Raw genomic sequence first — 23,220 nt, forward strand, 5'->3', positions numbered from 1 at the left:
ATGTAATTTGGACAAATAAGTATGTGTGTGTTATTATTCTCGACAGAATTTTGTTCACAGTTGGATATTTAATTGATATGCATTTCTCTATAAAATCCTAACTAAGATTTAAGTGGGAGCTGCATGCAAGCAAAATTATATGGAAACTAAAATAATGATCCTCGGCTTTGGCACTGTGCTTTTTGTTTTGGAACAGAAAATGTCTGCTCTCTGCTGACTCATTTGCTAAGCAAGGTAAAAATACTGAGTGGTTTTTGTTTTGTTTTGTTTTGTTCAGCAGACAGGCTTTTTTGTGGGCAAATACATTTTGACATCACGGGGGGAGGGTTAGCATTGTTTCAGCTCCTCTACTCCCTCTACGTGGCCCACCAGCAACGCTTGGTAAATAACAAACTCTAGGAAGTAAGTTGGAAAGACATGCCATCCATGGTGAAATTCATTATATGGAAGGGCAAAAATATACCAGCTGCCAAAATTAACTTGTAAAGAAGTAAGTATTATTCAGATGCACATACCATCTCTTAACATGTAGACATCAGCATCTGTTATAATATTTTCAAGTTTCTGTTTAAAATTGACTGTTTGGAAGCTATGATTTCGTAGAGTTGACATCTCTAGGCTATTCAGTGAATGGAGGGGAGGGATGGGGGTCACAGCATGCACATTGGTAACCACGTTTTTCAGAAGTGGACCAACATGGTTGTGATCAGTCAATGGGCCGAGGGCATTCTGTGCCATTCTGAAATGCTTCAAGCAAAGAGAAGAGCACAGGCATTCGTGGTTCATCACCTTCTAACTGGCTTGGTTACTGAAACTGAAGTGGGGTTCTCGCCTGGTGGGTTAAATCAGACTGTCCACCAGAAGCTGTTGTCTCACAAAGTGTATTTGCAGCAAATAGGAGGAATCATTTCCAGAGTCATGGCGTCCCTGAACAAAGGGAAGCAGGGACGTTGTTTCAGATGGGGAATGATTATTCAAAAGGGAGAGGTGGGTATTTGCTTGCACAGGCTCGGTTGGAAAGCATGCTTCCACACACACTGCAGGTTAGGGGAATGAGGCCTGAGCTCCTCCTGGAGAGATCTTAGCATTAAAAATAAGGCAAAGGTCGTAGGCATGGCTCTTGTGGTGAGGCTTGGTCTGGTTCAGGGTGGTTGGTGACTGCATCTCCTTAACATAACAAAAGGAAAAAGAACAATTTGGAGAAACAGTTAAAATATCCAAACGCAGCCTTGAGCTCCTCGGGTAAGTCCCTAACAGCTTTACTTGTGAATGAAGATGGCTGACTACCGGGTGTATGGAATGTGACAGGCTCCACAGAAACCCATGGCCAATTTCTCCTCTCGTTGCTTCTTACTCTACTGAAGGAGGCACCCAAAAAGTAGCAGGCTGTGGGGTAAGGGAGAGCAACACAGTGGTTAACAGCGTGACCTCCAGAGCTGGATTACTGAGTCCAAAGTTCAGTCCCAGTACCTACCAGCTGTGTGACTTTGATCATTAACCTAACCTCTCTGAGCTTCAATTTCCTCATCTCTATAATGAAGAAAATAATAGCACCTGATTAATGTGGAGTTAAATATGTCGATGTATATAAAGCCTTTAGAACAGTGCTTATCACGTAGTAAGTGCCATTGTAGGTATTTTTATTATTTTTCTGGAGATAGAAAACACTTGGCTAAAATCACAAATTAGTCCCTGTACTGTGTCTGCAGGCAGTCCAGTGGATAGAGGAACTCTGAAACAGAGGGTATTAAAGTTCAACTGCTTTCTTTGGAGTTCCACCAGAATTCCATGGTTCTAAATATCAGATACTCTGACAAGTAGAGATAAATTTGCATTTTTACAATCACGCAAAAATATTCTTAGAAATGCTGGAAAGGCAGCTTCTGGTGGGTGATGAGACACAAAGCAACACACCATTTTACGGAGAGCAGTTTGGGCCTCCAGGGGCACCAATCCATGGCCTCTGTATCTGAGTTCGTCCTGTGCAGCCAGTGTGAGCGCAGGGCAAGCCCTACAGCCCATTCTAGTTTCTTCTGGCTAGCTCCAGACCAGCGAGTTCCAGGGTGGTCACATCATCCCTGGGCTATCCCAGAATGTCAAGGTTCCCTAATGAGTTTTTGGGGATGAATGACAGAAATGCTCCCTTAGGACAATCCTGAAGAACAAACAGCGCAGGAAGTCGCCTGGGTGATATGACTTGGAATATCCGGAGGATATCTTGCCACCCCAAAACAGAGTTTAAAAATGAGATAATATGAGCATTGAGAGGGATGTTAAATGTGCCTTACTGTGGGAAGCATTATTCACATTGCCTGGCATGGAGTAGTTGCTCAATGAATGTCGAATGAATGAAAATATGGCCCAGCTTCTAATGCGAGTCATAAATTTCATCTGTCCTAAATCTTGAATATTGATAGTCTTAAGGAATTTACTACCCAATCCAAGCTTTCTTATTCTCTTTTTTGTGCCAGGACCCTCTTTGGCAGTCTGATGAAGCTCAAGAACATCTACTCAGAATAGGTAGTATTTTTTTAAACAATTTTATTGAGATATAGTTGAAGTACAATAAACTTTATATATTTACAGTGTACAATATGATCATTGTTACATATGTAAACATCCACGAAACCATCAACACAATCAAGATAAAAACATTTTATCCCTCTCAAAAGATCCTCCCAATCCACCAAGCATTGGACCACTCCCAAGGATCATTGCCCCTTTACAATCTATTCCTCCCTCCACCCCATCCTCCACCACTGATCTTCTTTCTGTCATTAGTTTATTTCACATTTTCTAGAATTTTATATGAATGGAATTACATAGTGTGTGCTCTTTCTGTCATTTATAAATGTCAATTAAATCAATATGGTTGATGATGCTGTTCAAATCTTTTGTATCTTTGCTGACATTTTTGTTCAGTGCGCTACCAATTGCTAAGAGGGAGTTGTAAAAATTGCCCCTATAATTGTGGACTTGTCTATTTCTCCCTTTAATTTTGTCAGTTTTTGCTTCATGTATCTTTATGATAGTTGAGCTATCAGGCACATACACATTTATAATTGTTATTTCTATTTTATCATTATGGAAAACAATCCTCTATATCTGAAGTGGTACTCTCTGGTTGAGGTAGACTTATCTGATATTAAAATAGTATTCCAACTTTTCAATATTTACTGTTTGCATAGTATATCTTTTGCTGTCCATTCACTTTCAACCTATCTGTGTTTTTACCTTGAAAAATGTGTCTCTGGTAGGAAGCTTCTACTAGAGTCTCTGCTCTATTATCTACTCTGTTAGTTTCTGCCTTTTCACTGCAGTTTTTTAGACAATTAACATTTAATATAATTATTGCCATTGTTTGATTTCAGTCTAAAATTTTATTTTATTTTTTTGTTTCATCTGGGTTTTGTTCCTCTTTTCTCTCTTTTTTTCCTTCCGTTGGATTGTTTGAATATTTTTTAGCATTCTACTTGAATTTAAACATTCACTTTTTGGCTATATCTCTTTGTATTTTATTGTTTTAGTGGTTGTTCTAGGGATCAAAAGATACATACCAAACCTAATAAATCTACATATAGTTGATATTGTGCTACTCCATGTAAATGTAGATCTTTATGTTACATTTGTCATATATATTACTTATATGTACTTATGTAGTGTATATATTAAATATATAGTTATATATACATATATGTTACCCCACCTAACAATTTTATATTTGCAATCATATACATTTGAAAGAACTTAAAAGGATAATATATTCTATTTTATTTTCCCATATATTTACCATTTATATTGTTATTCCTTTATTCCTAAAGAAACAAGTTTCCCTCTGATATTTCTCTTCAGCTTGTAGAACTTCCCTTAGCATATGCATAGAGCAGGTATGCTGGTAGAAAAATCTCTTATTCCCCTGTGTCAGAGGATGCCTTTATTTCACCCTCATTTCTGAAGGATATTTTCACTATATGTATAGAACTCTGATTTGACATTTTTTCCCTTTCAGCACTGAAAAGATGCTGTTGCGTTGTCTTCTGACCTCTACCTTGGCTTTCGAGAAATCCATGGCCATTCAAATCATTGCTACCCTGTACGTAATGTCTTTTTCCCTAGATTTGTTCAAGATGGGGTTCTTTTTGTGTGTGTGTGAGGAGAATTGGCCCTGAGCTAATGTCTGTTGTCAATCCTCCTCTTTTGGCTTGAGGAAGATTGTGGTTGAGCTCACATCTGTGCCAAGCTTCCTCTATTTTATGTGGGATACCACCAAAGTGTGGCTTCATGAGTGGTTCCAGGTCTGTTCCTAGGATTAGAACCAGCTAACCCCAGGCCACTAAAGCAGAGTGTGCTATGTTTCCAGGAAGGCCCTAAGATAGGTTTCTTTATCTTTGGTTTACAACATTTTGATCATGATGTGTATAGGTATGCTTTTCAATGAGTTTACTCTGCTTGGAATTGGCTAAATTTCTTGAATCTACATATTGATGTCTTTCCCCAAATTTGGGAAGTTTTTACCATGATTTCAGCATACATTTTCCCTTCTCCAAACTCTTTGTTCCTTTACTTCTGGCACTCCAGAGATGTATATGTTATAATTTCTTTTATATTATTTCACAGGTTCTTGAAACTGTTTTTTTTTTTTTCATTCTGTTTCTCTCTCTGTTGTTCAAATTGGATAATTTCTGTCACTCCATCTTCAAGTTGACTGATTCTTTCCTTTGTCATCTCATCTCTATTCTGTTGATACCATTCAATGATTTTTTTTCATTTCACATGTTATATTTTTCAGTTCAAAACTTTCCATTTGGTTCCTTTTTTATATTTCTGCTTCTCTGCTGAGAACTATCTTTTCATCCAATTGTATTTTCTTTACCTTCTGAAGCATGTTATATTAGCTGCTTTAAAGCTTTTGTCTGATGATTCCAACATCTTGGTCATCTCAGGGTTACTATCTGTTGATTATCTTGTCCCTTGAAAATTGGTCACATTTCCCTGGTCCTCATGTTGGGTAATTTTAGATTGTGTACTGGATGCATTACATTTTTTAGACACTGGGTTCTCTAGAGAACATCTCTTTTAGCAGAAAATCAACTTGAGTAGGTTCACACAGCAAGGTCTGTCTCATCTTCAGTGAGCCATGCTCAAATATGAGTTCAGTTTTCAAAATCTTTTCTATGGTTCCAATTTGTGACATGCATATATAGAACAGAGGACAACCTAAGACTTTTATGGGTTCAGATACAGAAATAAGGGATCCCTTTTTCCAGATCTCTCCTCTCCAAGATTTTCTTCCATACTGTCCAGCCCAAAGGCACCTCTTATCCTGGTTCCTCTGGCCAGAAAAGAAGGATATTTCTTGGAGCTTAGCTGCCTGCACCACCAAGATGGCACCACTAAGACTGTTGCGCTCTCTCAGGTAAAGTCGAGTGCAAGAAGAAGAAAGTGAAACTCACCTCACAAGGTTTACTTCTCCAAGATCTGACTCCCTCAAGAACCCATCTGCATAGTTGTTTTTTGTTTGTTTGTTTGTTTATCCAGAGGTTTAGTTGTAATCAATGTGCTGCATGAACCACTGGGTGGAAACTGAACCTCTCAGATTCAGGGTTTTTTTAAGACCTAAATGGGTATATTTTATTATCCTTTTTGGGCTAAGAAATTTTTACCAGGTCTCTAGTGAGGAGAAATTATAAATATAATTCGAACCCCACTGCACATGATTTGTAGTTTTGTTGTCTATAATTAGGCTTCAATTAACTATATAATATGTTTATAATTCTCATTTTTGAATGTCATTGACATTCCTCTTGCTGTTTTTATAAAATGAAGTCTCAAACTTAAAAAAAAATCATTTAAACTCTGCAGAAGAGTTCGAGTTTTTAAATACTTGAAATAAATACATAAAAGTACGAAGAAAATTAATTACATACTATCCCCATCTGATTATGCAAGTATGCTAATTCCCCCATCAAGCCACGACATTTTAGAATATTAGAATTGGAAGAGTCCTTTCAAGTCATTCAGTTTGTTTTCATTATTGTATCAATGAAGGATTAGAGACAATAAAAATCTAGTGACATCTTCAAAAGCCTAGAGCTGATTAATGAGAGAACTCATACTTTAACCCAGATACCCTGACCAATTCTAGTAGTCTAGTCCACTCCTATTTCTCAACATTAGACTCATTTTCTAAATTAAAGCATTGTATATTCAGGATTTCTCATGGAAACGTTGTTACACTTATATGGTTCAAATCTCTATCAACTACAAATATCTTAAAGTGATTTAGTTTTTTCCAGACATCTGATAGGAATTATTTAATTTCATCAACAAATAATGCTCTGAACTATGTATCATTATTAGCTCCATTTTCCAGATGAGGAAATCATTGCGAGGTTAGAGATACGACGTATCTTGTCCAAGGATGCAAAGCAAATAAATTGGCCAAGGCTGACTCCAAAGCTTATTAACTGGCATTCTGACTCCAAAGTTTATAGCCTTAACTCTATGAAATTGTGTCTCATGATCTGGCAAAATTTTTTTCTTTTTGTAAGTTGATTTATATGAACATGTAATAAAAATGTCATTTTTAGATTTATATATATCAAATCTCTTTATTTAAAGTAATAACATTAAATATAATGCAGTCCATCCTGGAAAATCTGGGCTGTGATATATACAAAGGGGCCCAATAAATACTTATTGAAGGAATGTGTGATACCACCATCTTTATCATCACCATCATCACTAACATTAGTGAAACATTTATTAAATGCTATCTATGCACTGTTCTAAACTCTTTATGTGCATTTACTCTTTTAATTCTCAGAATAAGCCTTCTGTTTTACATAACAGATATCGAAATGGAGGCACAAAGAAATTTGGTACTTTCCCAAGGTCGTAAAGTCAGTAAATGGCAGAGCTGGGGCAAAAACTCAGGCAGCTCTACAAACAGTGCTTTTAACCAATAGTAAAAAGAAGAACGTATGTCAATATATTTTCAGTGAGGAAAATCCTTAAATACTGATTTCATTTAGTAACGCACCATTAGGCACCATTTGACATTTGTTATTACTTCATTATTTAGTTTTGCAATTTCAGCACTCCCACCTCCCGCCATCTTAGCTACTTTTCCCAAAATGGGAGCAGAAGGTAAGAATTCAGTCCTACTTTCTGGCCCTCCTCACTTAGCCATGAATATTTTACTCTTTTTAAAAAATTTTAAGTGAAGACACAAGTATTTAAAAAAATAGGTTAAATAAATATATAACAAGTGTTTAAGGAAAGTTTGGAAAAACTTTTCAATAGCAAATAAATACAGCACCATTTGGGGCCTTTATCGGTAGCATTCTTCATTTCCTTTCCCAGTTCACCGGCAATCCCTCCCTGGTGGTCAGCATGAAGCCCTGAAGCCCGACTCAATCTAGGCTTTTCTCTCAATAGGTGGATTCTCTGCATTTTAGAAATAACTCACCTATGTCTTTTGAACTGACCTTTCCAGTTATCTCATTCTAAGACAGTCTGTTTCCTTCCTTCAACAGATCAGTGAAGGAGTATTTGAGGGTAGGAGAATCTTGTTTTAGTTCTATCTTCAGTAAAGCCTTACTTAATGAATAAATGAAGAAAGCCCTTGGGGGGGTCATCACAAGTGTTGATAAACGTTAAACTAAAATAAAAAGAGCTAGAAAGCACATATAATACCCTACGGCCATTTTCTCACTCTTCTGCAATTATTTTTTACTAAAGAGAAGAATTCTTCAACTTTTTTCCTTCCAGTCCTCAGCTTCTCTTTCTCTATGCTTAATATCGTCTAACCTAGGCTAGATGACAAAATGGTAGCACTGAATCTTTGCTTTCTTCTCTAGTAATCGCCTCTGTAGGCTTTTCATTTCCAAATATTACTTGGAAATAATTTTATCAAAGGCTCCCTTTTCCTTACCAAAACAAAATATTCTAAATAAAACTTAAACTTGGCTATTGAACAGATGTTTAGTTCAACATCATGACATCTAGAGCAAATTTTGAGAAAGCAATACTTCAATGAGAAAGCTTAAGCATGGAGCATCTTTCAGTAATCACAATTCCAGAAACAAGAATTTTTGGCAAGTGAAAATGCAGAATTGTTTATCATGATGTCTGTGGATGTAAAAAAAATTAATAGGTAGAATAATATGAATTACTATCTTGCTTAAAATAAAAGATTATTTCATCAGTGCCAAATGATAAAAATAAAGACGAGTTCTGAAAGCTTCCATATTTGTTACAACAGAAAAATAAAATATTTTACAAGTGGAGTGATTTGCTAATTTAAAAGACATGTCCAAGCTATGGAGTCCATGCTATTCTCCAGGGAACTTGTTCCGTAACATATGTGTGAGCTGGAGATGGGAAGTATTTTCAGTGAACCCCTCCTGGTTCTCTGAAACAATTTCGACTCAGCTCTGTGTTTCCTTGTTAAACTCCTGTCAGGTTTGTGGGTGCTTGGACATGAAAGGAGGAAATTCCAGACAAGGTTGTGACCCTCTGTGGTGGGCTTTGGGAGACAATACAAAGCATTAGTCCCCAGCTGTGGACATGTCCACTAGTGAACCTCGAAAGTAGGGTCATCGACCAGAGAGAAAGTCTTAATTTTGTATACATTAAAAAAATAGGAAGCACAAGGCAGAGAAGAGGGAAATGGTAATTCTGGAATAAGAAATGGGCTTACAGCTGTGGGGGAGGATGGAAACCAGTGCCTTGTTGGCTTGTTAAATAGAAAAAGGAGAAAGCAATAAGCAACAGAAGATTATTAATGATCTGAATATGGTCACAGATGCCTGAGGCTGGGCCTATTTCAGGCCAATAATGAGCTTTTGGGCTTGTGGAATCACTTATTTGGCTCTGCAGCCTGGAGCCCAAGGGCGCTGTTCATTAGGAAGTGGGAACTTCACCTAAGGGTTGTTTGTGTTGGTCTTTCTCGCCAGAATGAATTGTTCATTAGCATCTGAGAGAAAACCACCCTCTCTCTCTACAGATAAATGGGTTAAAATAAAACTTGTTGATTGGGGTTGGGGTGAGCACAGGGAAAAGGCTGTAAAATAGAGATGGCTAAGCCCCTTTGATGGCAGTTGAGGGGCAAATAAGTCTGCACAGCATGAACCCATCCCAAATCAGTGTCAGACTAGCCTGATTTTATCATTAGAATGGAAAATCACTAGGCGCTATATTTGGTCCAGTTCTTTGAGTTGAAGCAACGAGATAATTGGATAACCCAAGTGGCAATCCTCTTGTTAATGCGAGCTATTGACTGTTAGTCCCATTGTGTAGTCATTGCCTCTAACAACCACCACCAACTGCTCCAATGCACTATGGCAACACCTAGGGTGAATAAGAGGATGGAGCATTCTGGAACTTGGAATTCCAAAGGCTACATTGCTGGAATATCCACCTGTGTAGGGACTTCTACCTTGCCCTGTGTGATGTCATAGTGTAGAGCCATCTTGCTTTTGACTGGAGCATTCAGGTTTAATAGCACTTTATAAGTGATGATTTTCTTTCTTTGTGGAACCTTTGTCAGCCATGGTATGGAAACATGAACGTTTCTTTGTTTCTCCTTTTCCTGAAATTCTCCAGCAAGTAATTTGGAGAGTTGAAAATATATGTAGCCTAGAGACTAGAATATGATAATTTTAAAAACTGAAATAAAATAACCAAAATTAAGTTTTGTTTCCAGATGGAGATTTTTAGAGCCTGGAATGAAGTACACAGAAAGGTTTATATAACCCATTAGTGACAGGAAGGTTCAGAAACAAATCCTGAGCTGCATGAAGTTTGCTGCCAGTGACACAGGCGATTCGAATGTGACGAACACTCTCGTAAAGGGTAGGAGGAATTGAGTGCTGCAAATCAGAAAACCAACTTTGTCCTGGAGGTTCCCTTTAATTGAGGTTAACTGCTATGTGGCCTTAATTACTGTGCTTTTCCCAGTACTTCTAGCAAATATTCCATTGGCCCCGACTCTGGCAATCTCCATTGAAATGTTGTAAAATTACCAGTGCCTGAAAGAGAGAACACCACATAAGATGGCCCCTTAAAGACTGGATTAGTTCTTGGGAGGGCCCACTGCTAACGATTTCTCAGCAGACTGTGCTGGAGTAATTTAAGTAGAACACATCTTTTTCCCAATATATTCGGACATGGAGACATACAGATACTTTCATAGCCCAACACGGCAAATTAATACCGCTTACAGGTGCCCTTTGTTCTTGCTCCCTGATAACTTATTGTTCCTCTCCTTTTTTATTAAAAAAAGCTCTCTCACCACCAAATTTGCCAGGACCAAGAATCTCAAACCTTTAAACTATTTCTAATCCTATTGGTATTTGAAATTACCAAGCAATCAGAAACGCCAACATGAGAATTCATTGTGCCCACCAGCTGTGTGAACATATTTCTTCAGAAGCATCTTCTCTTCTGATTTTGATATAAATATATTTCCAGAGCCTGGCTGCAAGCAAAGTCTTTTTTCTCTCCGCCCTAGGTCCATCTAAATTTTTTCCAATGAACAATAGAGCTATTATAACCCTTGGAAAGTGTGAAATTTTGTGAACGTACCATAGTAAATTATTTTTTGTCAATTTAGCTATCCTCCGTCTGTTTTTCTTGGCTTAAAAAGGAACTAAACTACCAGTGCCAAGCTTAGCAACTGGAACTGACCACGTACAGATCAGATTAAAGCAATGAGAAAATGATATGCATTCTCTCCAAAGCAAATTTTTCCATTTGCTCCACAACTTTCAATGTCTTATAATCAAAAAAGAAAAAATAATGATCTATGAATCAGCAAAATTTGCTTTGTTATTTAACCTTGTAACTATTTCCAATGACATTTTCTAGACTACATCTCTCCTTCCTGATATTGGTAATTTATAACTTTTATTTGAGACTTTCATTATAAAAGACAATATTTACATCATTTGAAGGTGTTACAGACTGAAGATTCACATTGATTTCTTTTCACCAGGGACATTTTCTTGGAATACTAATTTCTCAACTACTTCATATAGTCTCTGGATAACTGCCTTTTATCGATTTCATACCATGTTTTCAAAAACAGGCAGTTTAGTTGTGAATTACTAAAGGATCTCTGTAAGAAATATATCACTAAGCTAACCATGATTCTTCATGCATATGCATCATTTTAAAACTTACGTGAGGGAATGGAAGGAGGAAATGACATTTATGCATTTTCTGATTTAGTAAACATGATCAAGTACCAAAAAATATGAGAATAGTATTAAAATTCTCATGTAGCCAGTAACTAATGTTAAAAATTATAAAATATGGCCGTTATTGCTTATGATATATATTTTTGAGGAACTATAACATTAAAGAAAAAAAAGACACCATTAAGCCTCATCCCCAAATCTTTTCACTTTTTCCTTCCCCGGAAACTACCAGTATCAAATGCTTGTGTATATTTCCAGTGCAATATTGTGTGTGTGCCTGTCTGTGTAATTCTGTGTTTGTTTTATGTAAATGATATTATACTATATTCAACAGTCTGCCTCATGCTTTCTTTCACTAAGCATGATGCTTTTGAGATCTGTATATGGAAACGTACCTCTAGCTTGTTCATTTTAACCATCATGTGGTATTCTCTTATATTCGTTTATATATATGCATATATATTATTACTCATGGCTACGTTGTTTCCATTTTTATAGCCATTACAAGCAAGGCTTCAGGGACATTCTTGACAAGTCTCCTGATGCATTTGTAAGAATCTCTCTGGAATAAACATCCGGAAGTGCAGTTGTGGGTCCTAGACCAAACAGATTTTTAACTTACTGCTTACTGCCATTGTTTTCCAAAGTGGGAGAAACAATTGACTCAGCGGCAGGCTGCTCCTCCAAGTATTTATTAACTTTTAATATTTTTATACTTAAAAATGTATTCTGACAAACTAATAGTTAAGAAATAAAAATCTCCCCCCAAATGCATGGGTTTTCATTTTTCTGATGCCTTGCGAGATGATGTTGTTTTCTGTGGATTATTTGCCATTGAACTACCTTTTCTGTAAATTGCTTATATAAGTCCCTTGTCCATTTTCCGACATCATTGCTTATATTTTTCTTACAGATGTATAGGATTATTTTCAATTTTGAGTACTAATGCTTTATTATTTACTCATTGGAAATATTGTCTTTCAGTTTTTTGCTTGTTCAACTTTGTTCATTGTACCTTTTACGGGAAGGATGTTTACATTTTAATGTAGTCTTATTTATTTATTTTTCTGAGTTAAGCTTTTAGCTAAGAAATACTCTTCTATAAGAGTTTATAAAGGGGCCAGTCTGGTGGCGCAGTGGTTAAGTGTGCACATTTCGCTTCGGTGGCCCCGGGTTCACTGGTTCTGATCCCGGGTGCAGACATGGCACTGCTTGTCAAGCCATGCTGTGGTAGGCATCCCACATATAAAGTAGAGGAAGATGGGCACAGATGTTAGCTCAGGGCCAGTCTTCCTCAGCAAGAAGAGGAGGATTGGCAGATGTTAGCTCAGGGCTGATCTTCTCCCCCCCCAAAAAAAAGAGTTTATAAATAAATTATATTAAATAGGTCTCTAATGACAGTGAAGTTATTTTTTAAAAAATTTTGGCCTATAATCCCCTGGAATCAATTTGAGGATATAATAGAAGGAGAAATTTAATTTTATTTTTTTCCATAAAGAAAACTAGTTGGCCAAATACCATCCTTTACTAATGTGTAATGCTGTTTATCATACATAAATTCCCATACATGTTTAATCTTTCCGTGGGCGTCAATTGTGTTGCATCGGGTCTTTATCTTGTCCTGTGTTGTCAATACCATGTTGCTTTAATTACTATTATTTTATAACAATTCTGGCTCTCTGCTAGAGTAAACCCCACACCCTTGTTCACTCTTTTCAATAGACTTTTATTCTTTAATATGGATTCCAATAATAGTTTGCCTTTCCCTCAAAAAGCATGTTTGATATTTTTATGGAATTCGTAAATATATAGGCTAATTGACATCTTATGACATGAAATATCTCTAGCCACAAATATGGTATACCTCCTTGTTTAATACAGGATTCTTTGGGGACTTTCAATTATATTTGATACATTTCTCTGTTCTTGCTCATCTTTTGTTTGATTTATTCCTAGGTAGCTTATAGTTTTTGTTGATATTATTTAATTGTATCTTTGTAAAAATCTTTTAAATGATTGCTATGATATTAGTTTTTCTATGCTCATATTAATTCCAGCAACCCTGATGAACAATCTTATTAAATTTTAATCCTTTGTTTTAGTTTCTTTTGTATTTTGTTTATAGACAATTATCTCTTTGCCTATAAAGATTCTTATGCTCATTTCTTTTTCCTTCTTCTTAGCTCAGCAAGGACTGCCAGGAAAATGTTGACTCGGAGAGGTGATACCAGGTATCTCCATCTACGCCTGACTTTATAAGAACCACTTCTCAACTTCTACCACTAAGCACCGTTTGGTTGAGATAAAATTTGCTAGGGAAAGGAAGTGTCTTCCTGTTAATAACTTGCTAAGGGCTTTATCAGGAATGAGTATCGAACTGGAGAACTGCTTTTCTTGCCACTGTTGAGATGACGGCATATGTTTTCCACTTCCTAATCTGTTCATGTGCTGAATTGCATTAACATGCTACCATGGCATGCTATTTTTGTATTTTTTGGATAGTTCCTACTTGATCATAACACATTATTCTTTTACAAACCGTTGGATTTGGTTCCCTAATATTTTATTTAGATTTTTGCATCTATGTTCATAGTGAAATTAGTTTATACTTTTATTTTTGTACAATTTGTACCAGAATTTAGGCATCAAACATATAGTAGACTCATACTTTGGAAAGGATGGATCTCTCTTTTTCTCTTCTCTAAGTCACTTCAAGTAAGAGAGAAATTATGTGTCCCTGGAAAGTTGAGTCAGACTTGACAATAAACCAGTCCGAAGCTGGTGTTCTTTTGTAGTGTATGTGAGTAGAAAAATTATGCACTGCCTGGGAGGTAGCAATTTACTATAATTCAATTCTTCTAGTGTTATTATTTGTGTTACCAACTAATATATTGTACAACAAATTATAGCTAATTATGATATTCATAGAATTGTACATTTATCTAAGTTTGCACATTTATTGACTTTTTTCATAGAATTATCTTGAGTCTTTAAATGTCTACTATATTTGAAATTATGCGCTTTTTATCATATTGATATTGCTTCTCTCTCCCTTCTCCCTTCTTTCTTAGGTTGGTTTTCCTAGACCTTGTCTATATTGTAAGGGATTTTTCTTTTTTTAAGAATCACTTTGGCTTCTCTGATGCTTATTGATTTTTTTTTTTGTAATTTGTACTATCTATACTATTTTCTTTTCTATACTACACTTATAAATTGCTGTGCAACTATCATTATTTTGTTACTTAAATTGCTTCAGATTTATGGTAAGTGAGACTCCCTTCAAACAGGTTCCCATGTCTTTTTGACATGTCCCCATCATTCTTTGGGCAGATCTTTGATTTCTGGGATGAGATATTTCTCTGAGGATTCCTGGTTCTATTCATGGACTGTGGTATTCAGAAGCCAAAATCAGGGTACCGGGAGTGCTCATTGCTATTAGAGTGTTACTACCTTTAGGCAGAACTATAGTATATATATATAGTGTATATTTGTGCACATATATATATCACGTATACACACACAATATGGTATATGTACATATATATAATATATACATATATATACATAGACAAAATAATTTATATTTATCTCTATAAGTTGAAAACTATGTGTTCAAGCCAATACTTCTAACTCCAGTCCAGCAGTACAAGGTTCATTCTAGCTTTCTCTTTTTCTGTATTTGCAACTCCTTTCTCCAACAGTGAGAAAGCTGTCTTCTATTATCCTTAATATATTTACTTATTGAATCAGTCCCTTTGTTTGTAACCTGTCTCACTTCACTGCTGCTGTGCTGTCTACTGAGCAGAAACCCTCCTCCCTCTTTCCAGGCTCTGACATCCAGTGTCAGACCACCCCCAGCCCCACCATGTGGGTGCACTCATTTCACTCTGATGAGGCTCCAACTCCTGATGCTGGATACCCCATTGGGAAGGTACCTTCCTCATCCTGCCCAGGTTCTGAAACCTCACTTGGAGCCATCCCTTTGCATGGACACCCTTCTCAGCCAGTTTGGGTTCATGATCCCATCCTGTGATGCCCTTCCCATGTGGAGGCCCTTCATACTTACTTGGGTTCAACACTCCATGTTAGGCTACTCATATCTTCAGACACTCTCTCAATCCACTTAGGCTCTAGTTCTCAGGTTGACTATCTCCCCTGCATTGACATCCTCCTCATCACACTTGAGCTCTGACGCCTTGCTCAGGTAGCAACACCCACTGCCACATCATCTCTCACCACCTAATTCCATGTGGACACCCTCCTAATCCTGCTTGTACTTCAACACCTCACACCAGGCCACCTCCTGCATGGCCATCCCTCCTTATCCTACCTTTGCCAGACAGCCATCTTCCATGAGTGTTCTCATTACCCTCTTTGCACTCCACTCTAAGTCACTGTTGTTGTCTTGACTCCAGCACAGTCACATACCTTGATCTATTTCATCTAATGGTTTTAAGCTTATATTGTTCAACAAAGCAAGGGAAGGGAACTAAAAAGAGGAAGAGGAAGGGCACACAAATTTTAATATATATATTTAGCATACTCTAAAGTTAATTTATGTTTCTATGCTTCTTCCAAAGAAATCAAGAACCCTGGAAAATTTTTCTCCAAATTTTCCTTCCCTCTTTCATTTATTACTAGCTTATATTTTAGTTTCACCTTATTATTAAATCTCACAGTGACTATTTTTGTCATTATTATTATTATTACAATTTTTACCATCAATATTTATTGAGTTTACTTTACATGGTAATCTATTTCTTTACTCACTATTATTTAATACATCCTCTTTCTTTCTTCTGAGCTTAATTTTCTTCTTACTGAATTTTAGTTGTTTTAACAAGGTGCGTCTATGTGTAGAAAAATTTGTAAGCCTTAGTAGATCTCTTACTTCTTACATCCCATTTCTTTCTTCTGGGTTTAATTTTTTCCTGACATTTATATTTTAGTCTATCTTATTATGTCAGTCCGTCAGTAGTAACTTTTGTTAATCTTTGTGGATCTCAAAATCTTTTTATTTTCTCTTGTCTTGATTAATGCTGTATCTGCATATAGATTTCTAGGTTGATACTTGTATTCCCTCAGCATTTTAAAGATGCCATTCTACTGTTTTTCAGCATCTCCTGCTGCTTACAAGAAGGCTGTCAAACTGCAGTGTTTTTGTCATTAATTCTGTCTTTTCTCTTTAAATGTTTTAAGCATCTTTTCTTTGTCTTTCTTTTCTAACATTTTACTATTATATTTTGAGTTGTAGTTTTATTTTCGGGTCATTCGGCTTGAGACTCATGTTTTTCTCCCCTGACACATTTTGTGCTTTTTTTTTCACCTTTCTGCCGACATGACTCTCCTTGCCTTTTTTCTTCAGTTATATCCCAAGTAATTTTCTCATTTCTGATTTTCAATTCACAATGCTTTTTTCAGTTGTGTCTAGTTTATTCTCTTACGTTTTTATTTGAATGAATATATTTTGATTTTCAGAATCTCTATTTGGTTATTTTAAAAAATCTCCCTGTCCTTTGTATACACTGTTCTCTTCTTTATGTATCAGTTATAGTTCTCCCTTTCTTGCTTTTAACCTTTTAAATGAAAATAATTTTAAATCTCTTTCAGATTCTTCTATGGTTTGAATTTATAAGAGTTCAAATTTCCCTATCATGTCTTCTGTCTCAGGTGTCCTTTCTCTTCTTTATTGCTTCCTGTGCTTTCCAACGTCTTGCGGGAATCTCAGTCTCCTCTTCCTGTGTGCTCAGAGCCTGGCACCTGGATTCTGCTTCCTATACCAGAATCAGCATCTCATCCATAAGGTCTCTAGCTAGCGTTTCTATCACCACAAACATTTCGGCTTTAGCTTCTTTTTCTGACCCTGATGCTTTAGTTACTTCCCTGTGTCTGGCATCTGGAAAAGTTCCCTTTTGGTTAGCATGGCTTTATAGTTTTTAAAAGGCTATGGCTTAAGAAAGCTTCTATTCTTGGAAGCAAGAGGTGAAAAGTAGGAGAGTTGGAAAAAGAGGATTCGAGATGGATTCCACTTTAGCTTAACCTGTCATATTAATCCAAAAACAGAGCATTGTAATATTAAACATTAAGAAGAGAATAAAAAATAGGAAAATACAGTAATACCTCAAGTTGGACTCATTCATTAAAAATTTGAGATAATAGCTAAAAATTATTTTCATTATTATTTTATTTTTTGTACTTTTGAAGGAAGTACAATTACTAGAAAAGACCATGATGATAGACTTTAAATTATTTAACTACATAGTGTATATTTAAAGATCTTTTGAGCTCTTATTTTTGATGCATTTTTCTGTTAATTATGAATGACATACTGATGAATGACATATGAGTGAGACCCGTCTTTAGCATTCCTGGCTTCCATTTCATAATTATTTTCTTTTTTGAGTGGAGATTTTATTTCTCTTCCTTGTGATCAAGAGTCCCTTTCCTCTTCCCTTTCAAAGCATGGGAGGTCACAGGAGGCTCCCATGATCCAGTTCATGGTTCTGGTAGATGACTGATGGGGGCTAGGCAATGATTTTTTTCTGTTTCTTTACAGAGATTTACAGTTTAGCTGAAGCAAAGGAAGATGAGACAGAAGAATGGATCTGTAGTGGTAGAATTTCCAGTCCAGCAATGTAATAGGGCATTTGTGGACTCAGGTTTATCTTAATTACTTCCCTAAAATCATGTTATACAGATGATTGCCTCTGACCAAAGGCCAGTTCTACCACCAATAAAAATAAAACTTAGTATGTGTGTCTCTGAGAACATGTTACTGGTGCAGTTTGAGAATATCATTAAAATGTATGACGCGTATCTTTAAATAATTTTTTTGAAATTTTTCATGTTTAGACATTCCATCTGCTTTAATTTGTGAGATTTTTAGCATAAGCTTAAAATGTAGTAAAAAATGTGACTAGGGTTTATTATAACTTCATTGTACATCTTCTAAGTAATCAAGTGTATAATAAGGACACATAAATATTGAATTATATGATGCAATCATATGCCAGAGATTCTACCCAAGATTCTTAAATTTTGCTGCCTATCTTACTGCTTTGAGAAATTGATAAGAGATTTCAATAATTTTCCCAGAAAAAATTTGCAGGAAACTTGGAGGTACCATGACCTTAAATCCCAAATCAGAACTCAGATCATAATCTCTGATTTTAGAACATCTAACTGTTCGTATCACACATGTAAAACCAATCCTGAACCATCCCAGAAACAGAACTGTTAGGTTTCATTTTAAGATGATGGTATCTTGTTCTTTCCAATCCATGCTTTCTGAAATCAGATGTGTAAGTTGAGTGATACCAATTTACATTCTGGGGCCTCAGACAAAACAAACAGATGAAAATAGCGGAAGCCTTTTAATGCAAAACATAAAATTGTTCATTTATACAGGAGAGACCCTTTGTTCTTCCCAGTTTTCCTCGCCCTCATGTCCCTCACATTCATTCTTTGCTACCCACTTGGGTCAGATGACATTTTTTTCCCAAGGGTGAAATCCAACATTCTATAAGATTTTGTCTAAATCCCCTTTGCACTATTAGACTCATGCAATTTTAGAGTGAAATATACCTCAGGGACATAAAGTCCACTGTGAAATAAAATTTAAATCTATTTCTGGCGACCATTTTGTGACCCCCAACTTAAATATATCCATTTCCTTCACTTCCTATCCTTCACACACACACAAAAGCCTTATTTGACATATACTTATTTTCCAAAGTTAATGGGGTGAAGTGTGTATTAGATTTGTTTTTCTCTTAAAAGAAAGAGTATTTTGGAAGAGTTTCTTGAAAGCTTTTAAGATAATTAAGATAGCTCATGGGTGTTGAGAATCACTATTTTTCATATGTATATATTTTTATGGAATCAAGTCTTCTGGAACATTGCTTCTTGTGAATTAATGTCACTTTGCACTCTTTTAATGCTTTCAGGCTAGCGTGGCATTTTGCACAATCAGAATAACTCATCTCTATGCAGTAGATAAATTTATTGTACCTGTTAAAAGGTGTCTATTAGGTTAAAAGTGATGTTCACTATAATCTAAACAAATCATTTGACCTTTTACAAATGACACTTATTAAAACCTATGTCAGAAATGGAAAAACAAAATTTGAAGTTTCCAAACAAAACTTTTTTTTTACTTAAGAAATAATGGAACATTAACGTCATTATTCATGAGACTTGTTCTTGAAGGATATTCTCATTAAAAGATACACTAGACTATGAGCTTCAATTTAGGAGGGAAAAAGCTCTACTTTTTATATAAATATCTTGATACTCATTAGGAATAATCATTGAAATGATTTCCTAAATTGAAGGATTGTGTTATAGTTAATGAAGCTTGTATTCAACAGTGCATCATTAAGAAGAGGCAAATTTTCTCATATTAAATTTCCTAGGTTATTAAAAGATGTAGCATTGATCATCCTGCTGTGGCTGTGTGCTGAGAAGAGGAGCCTGGGTTCATCTATGGCCATGGCGCAATGCAGAAGATCCATATAAATTACGTTTGTGCAGATTCTAGAAGACTGTGGACAATTCCTTTTGGGAGATCTCAATATATTAAGACTGAGCTCAATCTTTGAGTTACTCAAAATAACCAGCCTGTTGTCCGTTCTTTCGTATATATAAAATACACCTTAATTCTGCCACAGAGTACTTGAGTTTCTACAGTTTCTATGAAATATGTGTATTTGTGAGCGTGTGTGCATCTTCTCTTTTATGATTGGTTTTCACTAGTGGCTAATCTTCTCTGCTGGAGAACGGAAGGCCTGACCTCGGCTGCAGTGAGGGCCACCGGCTCTGTGGAATTGAACTCCTGGGTCCTGAAAGCAATTCTTCCGCTTACCACCTCTGTAATCTCAGACAAATTTCCTAAATTCTCCAAGACTCAGTTTCCTTGTATGCACAAAGGGTAGGATGACCAACAATCTCAGTTTGCCTGACACTGAGGGGGTCCCTACATGCAGATCTTTCAATCCTAAGACCAGAAAAGTCTCAGGCAAATCGGGATGAATTGGTCGTCCCAAAAGGGGAAAATAAAAGTACCTACTCTCTAAGGTGTGCTAGAACCAGCTCCTGCTAGCTATGAGAGACAATCGATAGAGTCAGGAATTTTGTGGGCCAATCAATATATACTCAGAAATTTTGGAGCTGTCCATAGCTTGAAATCATTCATGTTGGGAGTGTTACCACCATGGCAATCAGCAAATGCTAAAAGCCAGGGCTTTTTTTTCTTCCCAGAGAGCCAGTTAACTAACATACCACTGCCTAACAAACAGCAAAGTTGATCAAATTACTAATTGAAATAATCCATGTAAAATGCTTAGTGGAGTGCATGATACTAAGTAAGTACTCATTCAGTGTTACTGATTAGTCATTTATTATTATCTTTATTAATTTTGCATTGGCAGTGAATAAAATATCTTAAACTGAACTGAACTCTGCCTGAAGTCACTTCCTATAAATTATTTCAAAGGATTTTTTTTTAAATGCATCCAGAAGGTAGACCAAATATATCTTCTAGGCCTCCAAAATATTGGTTTCTCTCTCCTCCCTTCTTATAAATTCCCTCTCTGTGAACCTAGAAAGATCTGTCCTTTCACTATCCTATCCACTAGGGCCAGTCCTCAGACACTGCACGTCTGGCTGGGGCAGTGACTCTGGCTGCAGGAGTGCATGAAGAATTATGCATTGGTGCTGTGCATGGAGCATGGTAAATTGGATTATGCTAATTAGGTCCATTTGGAGACAACATGGAGAAGGTGGCCCCCTGTGTTGTGACTGAGATGATCACCACGTAGCTTGCCCTTGCCCACTGCCCAAACCTTTCCCATATTTCTCTGATCTCCAATACTGTTAGAAATTCCTACTTTTAGTCTTTGAGTATAGAGTGTAAGACCTCTCTTTAAATGCAAATCCATCACTTGGAAAAGGTAACACATTAGGTCTTCAACAGAGTGCAAATTAGTTTTATCAAATTAGGTCTAGCAAGCATCCTTGCTTTAAGAAAATTGACCCAGGAAGGTGGTGAGAGGAAAGTTGTGAAATTTGGAAAAGTACAGGAAAGGGCAGGCACAGGTGGGACAAAGGTGTAGACACCCAGTAGGCAGCAGGGGGGTTGTTGGTTCCTTGGATGGAGGAGTGAATATTAAGGGTCTCGGGCAGTGCTAGTTCATGAATAAAGATGAGGGGAAATCAAGGCAAATCTACACCTCCAATTCTTGACTCTTGAGAATTTAGAGGGATTATCCAAGCAAATTTCTGAATTTTCAGGTTATAGAAAGAAGCTGGAGTCAAGAAAGGTAAAAACAGTAGCAAGCCCATAACAATTTTGTTGGGACCAGCCTACATCTTCAAGTACAAAAATGTATGCCTGAGAGTAAATGCGTCTAAGTCATTCTATCTCTGTTTCGTTAGGAAGTCTAAGGTATAAAAATGAAGACACTCTGTGGAGCCATGCAAGATGAAAGGATCCTAATCCCAAGGTATTAGATGATCATTTGAGGATTTTGTCCTTTCTCTGGCTCGGTCCAGGCAAAGCCAGCAGGCATTCCCTCCTTGGGAGAAACAGATCAATCTCTTAGGATGGAGATGTTAATTCGTGCTGAAGAGCCCTACTGGTCTCCCAGCAAGACATTCAAGGAGCGGTGTGCGAGCCTCTCAGTTCCTTCTCAGTGTCAGGGGATCTCCAGCTGATCTCTCTGATTGCTCTCATATAGATAATGTAACGTCATAAAAGTGGAGCTTCTGTAGCAGCTTACTTGCAATGAAAGGCTGCCTGTGGCTACCCAGCATTCCCTGGTGTGAGTGCTAGTTTCTGTGTTCCATCCAGTTTAAGAAAGAAACGGAAGGGGTGGCTCACGGGTACAGGGGAATTTCTCTACCGACCTAGGTTTGCAAAAGTGCTGGAGTGGAAAAACGTAACAACTAGAAACAGCATTCCCAGTACACAGACATGCATTAGGCACCCCAGCCCTTGCTTTTTTTAAAGATTCAAACTCTGTATTGAACCAGATGCTCTTTCCTGTCTCTGTTTTCTCTCTCTCTCTCGGATGGTCCCCTGGCTTTTAAAACTATTGACTAAAAGCTTTCTCTTTCAAGTCTATTCACTTCAGAAGGTATCTACTCACGTGTACCCAGCAGCATCCTCCATCCACACCATGGAGGAAACACAAAGAGACTTGAAACTTGGTCTATGTGCTTCAGGAACTTAAGTTAGAGGCAAGTATTTGTGGTACTTTTTTTAAAAAAATGAATAGTCAATGTTACAAAGTCATACATGACTTCAGGAAAGAAAGAGCTCATCGGGGGTAAAGAATTGAGGCAGATGTTCTGGCCCTTTCTGGGAATGTTGCTAATCATAAAATAAGAGATGAAGAAAACAGACGAATGAAATCTTAGGCAAGGAAAATCAGATAGTTAAAAACACAGTATGGAATGAACAACATGTGCCTGTGTGGTGTTTGTTCTTTCGTGCAGCAAATATTTCCTGAGGTCTGATCGTGTGCCCAGCTCTGTTCCAGAGAGCTGGGGGTTCATCCTTGAAAAGAAGTCATTGTCCTCCTAGGAGACGATATTCTAGTGGAGCCAATAAGCAAATGAACAATGAAACAAAATAGTTTCAATTAGAGATTAACAGGATTAAGAAAATCTTAGAGGAGAAAGTGCCTGGGAGTGGGGGTTCTTGGAGTTAGGATGGCCAGGGAAAGCCTCTCCGAGAAGGTGCCAATTTTACTGTGACCTGAAGAATGAATGAGAACAAGGCGTGTGACACACAGGGAAGAGCTGCTCAGACAGAGGCCCCAAGTAAAGGCCTAATAACAGGAAACGTCTTGGCAGATTAAAGTCAACGCTGATTGCACATTAAAATGACCTGGGGAGCTTTTAAAAAAATATCTATAACTGGGTTCCAACCCCAGAGAATTTCATTTAATTTGTTTGGGGTGGTGCCCAGACCTGGATATTTTTTCAAAACCTCCTCAGGTGATTCAAATGTCAG

General features: G+C 36.9%; 1 long non-coding RNA gene across 2 annotated transcripts; it reads left to right on the forward strand.

Moving 5' to 3' along the window:
- The first annotated feature begins 9,443 nt into the window (after nucleotides 1–9,443).
- Nucleotides 9,444–19,871, forward strand: LOC106783245 (uncharacterized). Of its 2 annotated transcripts, XR_011440230.1 has the most exons (4): nucleotides 9,444–9,558; nucleotides 13,388–13,435; nucleotides 17,761–17,863; nucleotides 19,619–19,871. It is a non-coding gene; the product is annotated as an uncharacterized lncRNA (long non-coding RNA). The 2 variants fall into 2 exon arrangements; XR_001380925.3 differs by lacking the exon at nucleotides 19,619–19,871 and having other exon boundaries at nucleotides 17,761–17,974.
- Nucleotides 19,872–23,220: the final 3,349 nt, after the last annotated feature.

This window comes from Equus caballus, chromosome 6, assembly GCF_041296265.1.
Source record: "Equus caballus isolate H_3958 breed thoroughbred chromosome 6, TB-T2T, whole genome shotgun sequence".
Taxonomy (NCBI): domain Eukaryota; kingdom Metazoa; phylum Chordata; class Mammalia; order Perissodactyla; family Equidae; genus Equus; species Equus caballus.